The sequence below is a fragment of the Juglans regia genome, chromosome 10, assembly GCF_001411555.2.
Source record: "Juglans regia cultivar Chandler chromosome 10, Walnut 2.0, whole genome shotgun sequence".
NCBI lineage: Eukaryota > Viridiplantae > Streptophyta > Magnoliopsida > Fagales > Juglandaceae > Juglans > Juglans regia.
The window spans coordinates 27,755,388-27,762,953 of record NC_049910.1 but is presented as its reverse complement, the minus strand read 5'-3'; positions in this window follow the sequence as shown (position 1 = coordinate 27,762,953).

Below are 7,566 nucleotides of genomic sequence, written 5' to 3'. Positions count from 1 at the left end.
TCTATTCCAAAATAAATAACTAAGAATACGATGAAATCTCAAAATAAAAACCAACTTCCCAAAGTACTAGGTCAACAAAGCAAAACGAAACTATTCAATAAAATTCTCCAATAACAAATACCATCTTTGTATTTAATAGATTATGCTCACAAAACCTTACTCATACTTCCTATTCTTGAACCTCCGCTGAAGTATCCAAAATATCTGAAAAATGTTGTGGAGATAAAGGGTGAGTTATCAACAACTCAATAAGCAAAGGACATATGCTAGCATGCAAACATGAGCATTTACAAAGTACAATATACCGAACAAAATATTTTCTAGAGTTATCACACAAAACAAAACATGTTTTCAAAAGTAACAGAGCGATGGTTTTAAGATAAATAAAACCCATAGTACTTTGGCATAACATAAACTGAGTATCATCATCACATCAGAATAGAGCATCTCACAGAGCAGAGACCATGCTTCACCCCCGTGGTAGGGTTGTGCTAACGCCGGTGGCCAAACCAGGCAGAGACAAGGGTGAAATCTTTCCCTTATTACTCTCGGAGCCTCGAGTGTGCACACAGGAAAGACTACAATAAAACCACTTTGTTTCCAAAGTGGGTGCACTCAGAGACAGAGAAGTTGGTACCAATCCAAACAGAGCAGAGCATAGCAGAGCAGAGCAGAGATAGAGTCAGATACAAAATCAGTACACCATGCCAAAGGTTTTCAGATGCCATAACAAAATAAAACAGAGTACCAAAACATAATCAGATCATTCTCACATACCGAAAACAAAAGTCGGAGCATCTTTCTAATAAATGCACAATTTTTTAGATTCTCAATATCGCTTCTTTTCAGATTTCAAAGACAACATGGCAAAATTTAGCTCATGTCTACACAATGCATGTCAGAAAATATTTTTTTTTTTTCATACAGATTTCATGAGTAATGCAAAAAAGCAACCGATGTTGGTTTTTCCCAAGTTCTCATTTCATCACAAAAATATGCAAAGTTAAAGTCAACCTCAGTCTCAATAATTCGTGTAAGACCTAACATTGGAACTCCGCTTATCTTGACTTTTTAGCTTTTCAGAAAATCTTCACAATAATGCCAAACGAATATCAATCGTCACCTATAAAAAATTCATGTAACTTGAATAAATCTCCAATTTGACCAGTTACTTCCTAATTACACTTGGAATACTTATTTTAATACCTCATAACCTAAAAATTCCCGTAACCCCAAAAATACCATCACTTTCCAAATTTCTCAATATCCACATAATATCTTCGACTAAGATATTAAATTCTAACTTATTTACTATTGAAATCAGACTATAAAATTTAATACTACATAATATAATACAAGTATTATACTTTAAAACCCTAATTATCTTCTGTAATAATATTTTATACTTAAAACCAAGCCTTCACATAGTAAATTAAAAACAAAGCCCTAGGGGTGTTTTGGGAAAAATGCATATAATGCATGGATGCTTTGGTGATTACGTTACAAAAATGAACTTCTGAAAATACAAAACATAACCATGACAACACTACGCTCACCGGGAGAGGAGGAGGCAACAGAAATGGGCGGCTGGGGTGCAAACTCCGGCAGGCTGGGCGTCTATGCACTGAGAGTGAGAGAGAGAGAGAGACAGAGAGAGAGGGAGGGAGCAAGAGAGAGAGAAGGAGAGAACACGGCGTGGGGAGAGAGGAAACTCACCGAGAGGGAGGCAGCGAGGGGCTCACTGGTGGCTGAGCTGGTCTACGGTGGTGGTTGGCTGCGTGGTTGTTGAGTGGAGTATCACGTCCTTGCTTGTTGCTCTGTTTTGAGTATGGAAAAAATGGCTGGTTTTCTTTGGGTGTTTACCGAACGGAATGCGCCTCACCGGTGCTAACCGTGGTGGTTAGTAGTCTACAGGGGCATCGCAAGGTGACAGCGTGGTGGTGAAGGGCAGAGGTTTAGGCTGTCGGCTTGCAGTTTCTGTCATGCGGGCTTCCCCTCGAAGTTGTTGTGCTGCTAGATGGGGGTGGTGTTGCCGTTTATGGCAGGGGACAAGGTGGTAGCAGTTTTCTCGAGAGGCTGGGCAGTGGCTTACTGTGTTGCAGCATGGCTGGTGGTCTGTCGATGGAAAAGGGGTTGTTGGCGTGGAGGAGCATGCCCTGGGTTGGTTTCCGTTTGAGGATACGGAGGGGCTAGGCCGTGGGGGCTGTCCCATCTTACTACAGCTAGGCACTACTGGTGGCTTCCAGTGGTGGTCTGGTGAGGTGTGGGGAGGTGGCTGGTTGGCGGGAGGCTGGGCTTCAGTGCTTGGTGAGTTTGTGGCAATGGCGTTGCCTTAAGGTCTGGGTGCGAGGGCCTTGGGGTGAGGGTAAGAAACTGAGGTGGGGGAGAGGGAGAGAGAGTCTGATGAGAGTGAAATTTCTGAAAGTAAAGAAAACGAGATACGGTTGAGAAGTTGAAGAAAAAAAGTTGGGAGAGATTCGGAACAACAAAAACTGAAAATCAAAGAGGGAGAGAGGAAGAAACCGTCTGAGGAAACGAGAAAAAAAAAAAAACAAAGAAAGGAAAACAAAGGCTTAAAGCCTTACGTGAAAATGACGCCCTATTGCTCCTCCTTTGGTGAGAACTGGTCTAGGCTTGGGTTTTACAGCACCTGTGCAAGGTCCCAGAAATCTCCATGGTTCAAAGCAAATGCCGCAAGCGTCAGCACTGCCTTTGCGGCCCATGAATAGCCAAAAAGCTTGCTAAGTATTGATATTAATGTTGTTTTGAGTTCGATTTCCCCGTCTTGAGCCAGCGGAGAATTATTGATATTACACATTTTTTATTATGGAAAGATGCTATTATTTATTTAACTACAAAGTAAAATGATCACACTCATCTTAATCTTTAAATATCATTCATCCATTAAATTTGGGGAGGAGAAAAAAAAACATATTTTGCAAGATTTTCTTGGGGTGAGAAAAAGAAATGCTTATTTCTTATTAATTACCTCCAAGGAAAGTTGCTCCATTGTCCACAATTGTGAACTGTGGTCAGCCATCCACATCTGACCCTCCAGTTTCTCCAGGCCTTGAGTACCCTAATGAAAGTCACAAGTACTTAATAGAGAGAGAATTTACAATTAATGTATGTAAAGAAATTTAAAATTAAAACAAAAACGTATTATCTGCGCCTCAGTTTAAACAAAAAATAACGTTATCCTATTTATTAATTGTCCACTTATGGAATAAATGTGTTAAATCTTAATGGTCATGTCTCTACCATCATAGTGTTTGGATCCAACCGATGGGCAAGATGATAAAATGGAATTGGAAGGGAAAAGAAAAACAAAAACAAAAATCTTATTTAACTAAGATCATGTACTGTAGGAAAACGAATATACCAGCAAAACATTGTCAACTACATGGGTTGCAAGGAAAAGAATTGATTTTATGTCAAATAAAGAGAGGTAGGATTAAAAACTTGGACAGGAGGAGCATGGGTTCTGTAAATTTGATTCAGGATATGTTCGTCGGACGTGGATAACATGCTGATCAGGATCACACAATTAATGGGTTGTTCTGCATTATCTTGCAGCTGCATCTCATTGCTGGCCATAGTATTGACTTTTGATAAAGCACGAGACGCTAGAAACATAGGGTTTGGGGAAGAAGAGAGAAGTTGGCTTGCGTAATTTGTGCAATAGCGAGGCTTATTTATATATAGCCGTGCGAACCGGATCAATTATAAGGTGACAAGAAAAGAGTCGTTAAAAGGTGAAGATTTTCTGACAGCTTCTTGAAGGTTAACAACGGGAATAGAAGACTTTTATGTTTGAGTGAAAAAAAAAAAAAATTGATTAAACTTTTATATAAAGAACGACGAAAAGAAAGTCCAGCCTCATTGTTGATGATGCCATTTCATTGCTGCTTTCACAAAAGTCGGATGTTCCATGGCCGGTAGACAAGGAAGCGGAGAAGGAAATAAAATACAATTTCTGTGCAACTCAAGATTGAATACAAAATGATCAAGAAGTTTCTCAGTGTCTTCTTCTATGATCTTGTACCGTTTCATTTTCACTGCGTTCTCTTTCTCCAGTGAGAAGGGTGAAATGGCCTTAAAAACAATAATAAACAAAATGAATTTACTGTTCTGTAGTTTATCCAAAACATAATAGAAGTAAGAGTGAGATAGACCTAGGATAACAAAGAAAGTTACACATCCGGGTTGACAACTGAGGAATTCGAGAAAGGAAGACTTTTGATCAAATTGAAGCATTTTAGAATATACTTGTCTTTCACTTTTGAATTCGTGCTTGTTTGGAATTAATGTGAATAATAGTTGTTGAAGCAATTTCCCGACTCTCCATAGTAGTGTGGTTTTCCTGCAAGAAGAGCAAAACTCGGAGTCTTGGAATCAAGGAAACGTCCGATGCTGGACTCCTGATGGTGAGGGCAGGAATCTTTTTCGTCCCTTTGGATGCAGTGGCCGCCTTTCCTTTTCGGGCACTGTTCAACGCCCTCAATATAATATCTTCCTCATTGACGAAGTTGTTTCCTCTATCCATGAATTTCAGCGAGGTTAAAGGCTTCTTTCTTGCCAACTTCGCCATAAAGGGGTGTCTGGGCCAAATCCTTCCTAAAAGCACCTCCAGAGTCACCTTTTCATCTTGGACATCTATCATCAAGCGTTCTTTGTTAAAACTCATAACATAAGCTTTCACGCTTTCATTCTCTTGCTACTATGCGGTAAGAAGCTACGTGGCCGGTTGTCTCCTCCTCCTCCTGGCCATGAATTATGACAAGAACTGCCGACCAAGTTCCTTGAAGCTAGTTATAGAGCCTGCTTGTGAATTTCTCAATTCTGCACTGCCCCTGTAACACCCCATCCCCGAGGGTCCGGAGAGTTAATTCATATAACCTGATAATTAACTCTAACAAGGCTAGAGTACTTCCAAACTCAAGGATATATATATTTTCCCAAACCTCAAATCAAACGTAAATACTTCCATTAAATAAACCATATAGACTCATCTATCAAATTTTCAATCCAGCAACTCAAATAAAATCAACTCTTCTTCATGTCTCAAATAACAAACCAGAAATAATGAAACATTAACATAAGTCTCCATAAACCGTCTAAATCCACTGAAGCAACTTAAGAAACATAAATAACTTCCAACATTAACATTAATACCACGAAATACCCAACAACCATTCACTGTTAATCTTCTCCATAAACTCTAATATTGATCCTCAGCTGAACCATCAATGTCATCTGAAATATTATGGAGATAAGGGGGGTGAGTTATCAACAACTCAGTAAGCAGAGAACATATACCAGTGTATAAACATGAGCATTTATAGAAATCAGAATGCAGAACAAAACATTTTCATTTTCAGAGTGCGGAAGCAGAACATGTTATTAAAATATCAGAGTGAAGATTTAGAAATAATTTCATTCAAAATATTCTTTGGCATAACATAAAAGATCATCATCATCATCAGAACATCATATCAGAACAGAGGCCATGTATAATCCCCGTGGTAGGGTTGTGCATCTGCGGATAGCCAAGCAGAACATAAAACACTCTGTCACCAAGGTGTGCACTCAAAACAGAGACCACTACTATAACCCGTGGCAGGGCCGTATCCACTATTATTACCCGTGGTTGGGCCGTATCCACTATTATAACCCGTGGTTGGGCCGTATCCACTATTATTACCCGTGGTTGGGCCGTATGCCACTATTATCACCCGTGGCAGGGCCGTAACTGAACAGAACAGAAACAGAATCAAATTCAGAATCAGAGAGTCATGCCAAAGGTTTTCAGAAATCACGTCTTTTCCAAACAGTGTACTGAACAAAATTTTTCGGAACAGAACAAAATCATATCACCACATAATTTATGCACAAATTTCATATTCGCTCTCATTTTCAAAGTTCAGAAATAAAATATCAAAAATAAGCTCATGTTTACACCAGTCATGACAGAAAATACGTTATTCTTAAACAGAATCTCATGAGTAATGCAGAACAATTATCTGAGGTTGTTTTCAAATTTCTTTTCATAGCAGAACATGCACATTTTCCAAAAAGGACCTCAGTTCATTTTATTTAATGCAAAGTCTAGCATAGGAACCCCGCTTACCTGAACTTCTTAAGCTTTTTCGAAAATTCCTCAAAACGTCGGACAATAATTAATCGTCACCTATAAAATAATCAAGTAATTCCCGTAAATTCTCAATCAATCACGTATTTCGTATTTGAACCTAAGAACCTATTTAAATCCTCAAAACCTAGAATTCTAAAAAAATTCCTATAATACCACCATTATCTAAAAACACCAATGTTGTTTTCTCTTAAAATAAACATTTACTTAATAACATAAAAAAAAAATACTTAAGTGATTTTCTTTAATCATAAATAAAATGTTCAAAATACACTTTCAATAAAATAATCGTTGCACATAGTAAAATTTTAAAAAAATACTATATAAACTCAGTACAATATCTAATACATCCCACACAGGGTAAAAATGTAATTATAAGACAAAATATTTCCTAAACTACGGAAAGTCTACGGAACAACAACACAACACACAAGCAACGTGACAACGCCGCGCGGTTGAAGGGTAACGGAGGACCTACCGAGGGAAGTGGAGCTGCGACGGAGCTGGGCGGGTGCGCTAGTGGTGGTGGGTACTGCGGCGGTGTACTGGAAGAGAGAGAGAGAGCTGAAACCGAGAGAGAGAGAGACGGTGAGAGAAAGAGGGAGAGACCGAGAGAATGGAGACATCAACAAGAAATGGCATGAGCTTACCGGGGAAACAGAGGCTGCGTGCGGCGGACAGGGGTGATGAGACGTCCTCCTCGGCAGTTTCTGTGTGGGCACAGCGCGGAGGGGCTTTCGGTGGAGGATGCTTTCAGCGGCTCAAGGTGGCTGGAAATGCTCTGTTTTTGGATAACAAAACAGAGCAGTCCGATGCTTGCTGAAGAGGCTACGGGAACGCTAGGCGACAGCTTCGCGTGATTGGGCAGTGGGCACGGTGGTTTCGTGTGGGCTCACGGTGGCTTAAGGAGGTATGGACTAGGTTCGTCGGGAAGGCGGCTGCGGTGGCTTCCCGCGGTATGCAACTCGGTGCACGGTAGGCTGAAGGCAGAGGCTTTTCTGTTAACTGGCGTGGTGCTTTCCGAAAGGGTGAGGACAGGCTGCGGTGATGCTGGGGCGGCGTCGCGGTACGCGGATAAGCTTTGGGGTGCTGCACGACTCGGGGTGCGAGGAACCGAGGGGATGGAGGCTGAGGAGGAAAAACTGGGCTATGGTTCCGCGTGGGAAAGCAGCGGCGCGAGCCTTCTTCGTATGAATAAAAATAGACGATTGAACATGGAAAGAAAACCCTAGATGAAAACCAAACGGACGCGGGACGTGCATGAGGGACGTGTGTGTGCAAGCATGCCGTGAACGAAAGCGTGCGTGTATGCATGCTGTGCGACGAACAAAAAAAAACCGTGCGAAAAAAAATTAAAATAGACGGAAAGAGAGAATTAAAAAAATGAAACATGCGGGAAAAATAAAATAAATGGC